General features: G+C 43.4%; 1 non-coding gene across 1 annotated transcript; it reads right to left on the reverse strand.

Moving 5' to 3' along the window:
* Nucleotides 1-1,529: 1,529 nt before the first annotated feature.
* On the reverse strand, nucleotides 1,530-1,636 carry LOC114671972 (U6 spliceosomal RNA). The gene has a single exon (XR_003722180.1). It is a non-coding gene; the product is annotated as a U6 spliceosomal RNA (small nuclear RNA).
* Nucleotides 1,637-3,106: the final 1,470 nt, after the last annotated feature.

Below are 3,106 nucleotides of genomic sequence, written 5' to 3' on the forward strand. Positions count from 1 at the left end.
TACTTCTTCCACTTTCTTATCTGCTGTGATTAAAAATTATTGTTTGCCAGCCAACCAGGAATCTGTATTCAATATAGAAATAAAGTTTCTGTCCCCATGTATTTGGGCTGAAGTGGAGACTAGTGTGATTGACAAGATAGCAGACCACTCATGGATTTCAAATCACAGCCCATAACTCTAAAATAATCACGGAATATTTATTCACTATGGCACTGCATGGGTGGGTGGGTGGAATTCATGTATAATAAAAGGGTCTGCCCTCCAGAACTGAGAATCTAATTAGGAGAAGGAAAAATGTTAGAAAAGCCATGTGTGTGCTACTGGATCATAAGCTCCTCCAGGGCAGGGCTTTGAATGTCTTTTATCCTTAGTATGCAGAAAAGTGTCCAATAAGCAGATACCATTTACAAGGTCATTTTGTCAGTTACATGGTAATATGGTTAGGATTTATGCCCGCACTCAATTCGCATCTTGAATTGTAATACCCATAATCCCCATGTGTCAAGAGGGAGACCAGGTGGAGGAAATTGAACCATCAGGGTGGTTTCCCCGTGCTATTCTTGTGATAGTGAGTGAATTCTCACAAGATCTGATGGTTTTATAAAGGGCTCTTCCGTCTTCAATCAGCACTTCTCTTCCTGCTGCCTTGTGAAGAAGGTGCTCGCTTTCCCTTTGCCTTCCCCCATGATTGTAAGTTTCCTGAGGCCTCCTTAGCCATGCACAACTGTGAGTCAATTAAACCTCTTTCCTTTATAAATTGCCCAGTCTTGGGCAGTTTCTTATAGCAGTATGAAAATGGACTAATACACATATTGAGTTACACAACGTGGGTAATGTAGAAAATACACAATGAGGGAGGAACAAGAGAGGTTCCAGGGACAGGGGGTCCTAGAGGCAGCAGGTCTCACTCAGAGTCCATGAAGAAGAATGAGACCTCCTGGGCAGAGTCTGTGGGGGCAGCACCATGTGCTTCTTTTCTCTGAGCCACTTTCAGCTCTTGGCACTGAAATGCTCATATGTTGAATGAGAGAGTACCAGGAGAAATGGATACCTTGGAACCAGTAACACAAGAAACGAAGAGTTGGGAAGATTTTCTCTGTTCACTGTGAGACTGTTCCTACTGGGCTTGCAATTCACTCCTAATCCTGTTGTGGAGTGAACTGTACTCCTCAAAAGAAGATACGTTCAAGTCCTAGCCCCAGTACCTGTGAATTGACCTTATTTTGAAATAGCATCTTTGCAGCTATAATCAAGATGACTTCGTAATGAAGTAAGGTGGGCCATAAGTTCAATGTGACTGGTGTCCTTATTAGAAAAGGAGAAGAGACACAGGAAGAATGTCATGTGATGACAGAGGCAAAGACTGGAGAGATGCATCGTCAAGCCAAGGGCAGCAAGAAGCTGGAAACTACCAGAAGCAAAGAGAGAAGTAAGCAATGATCTACCTCTACAGCCTTCAGAGAGCACATGGCCCTACCAACACCCTGATCTCAGACTTCTTGCCTCCAGAACTGTGGGGATACATTTGCATTCTTCTGGAATACCTCATGGATTTGCATGTCATCCTTGTGGAGGGGCCGTGCTAATCTTCTTTATGTCATTCCAATTTTAGCATTCGTGCTGTGGAAACGAGCACCATTTGCATTGTTTAAAGCAACTCAGTTTGCGGACTCTGGGTGGGCAGCTGCAGGAAAGTAATCTAGGTCCCAACATCCATCTAGACTGTGATGCACACTCTTGTTCCTCCCACCTGAACAAACTGCCTCCCCTGCAGATGTCTCAAGCGGTGGTCATGTTCTCTCTACAATTATCATTACCACTGAGCTTAGAGGGAGGTAGAACGCCTATTAACTATTCCCTCATTTCATTTTCTGGCCATTCTTTCTTTCTCCTCCCTGAAAATCCCCAGTTCATAATCTTATGTTTTCCTGTTGCTGTTTTCTTCCAATGATTGAGTTATATTTTAAGACAATGTTAGCTCATGGCCCATTCTCTCAAGTCTTACACGGACCTAATTCCTCACAATTTCTTTTTTCATTTTTCCTTTTTTTTTGAGATGGAGTCTCGCTCTGTCGCCAGGCTGGAGTACAGTGACGCGATCTCAGCTCATTACAACCGCTGCCTCCCAGGTTCAAGCGATACCCCTGCCTCAGACTCCTGAGTAGCTGGGACTTAGGCAAGCACCACCATGCTCAACTAATTTTTGTATTTTTAGTAGAGATGGGGTTTCACCATGTTGGCCAGGATGGTCTCGATCTCTTGATCTCATGTTCTGCCCACCTCAGCCTCCCAAAGTGCTGGGATTTTATAGGTGTGAGCCACTGTGCCTGGCCCCCTCACAATTTTTAAAATGTTTTTAGATGATCCTTTTAACATCTTGGCCTTCAGATTTCCAGAACTCCTCTTTTTGAAAGAGCTTGTTCTTGGCGCTACCTTGGTTATTTGTTCTCATGTACATAGATTCGATAAATGCCTCCTATTTTCTCAGCTCTCTCCATTTTATATCTCTAGCCTAACAAAGCTTTACCCTCACTGGGATTTTCTGTATGTTGATCTTACAATGTGTCACTACCCTTCACCCTCTTGATATTTGTACTTTCCTCACTACCCTGCTTACATTTTGTGGTTAATCTGTATGAAACTCCTGCAAACACTCTTGACTCCTTTGCTCCTCTCTTCAACATACTTTAATGGCAAAACTACAACTCTAGTTGAATCCAAACTTTTGCTGACCAGATTTCTATATTTTTGTAGCTGATATGTTGGGGAAAGACAAGCAACTGCAGTGACCTGTTCTGAGGTGAGGTTCATGCCCATGGGCCTTCGTGCTGCAGGGCAGTGATGCATATACACACCACTACACATTGCTGGGTCAGTTAATTTTCCACTGTCCTAGACTATGATTTCTCATCGTCTCCTTTCTCCACAAACCTTTAGCATTTCCTCTCCACTTCTTATGCTCAGCCTGATGTCTTCCTTACTGAGAAAACTGAAGCAGTCAGAAGGGAAATTCTTCAAGCTCGTATCACATCAACTTACAAACATCTCTTATCGACATATTCCGGCTTCCTGTGTGCTGCCACAGATGAACGTCTACGCTCTTATC

Source organism: Macaca mulatta, chromosome 13 (genome assembly GCF_049350105.2).
Source record: "Macaca mulatta isolate MMU2019108-1 chromosome 13, T2T-MMU8v2.0, whole genome shotgun sequence".
NCBI lineage: Eukaryota > Metazoa > Chordata > Mammalia > Primates > Cercopithecidae > Macaca > Macaca mulatta.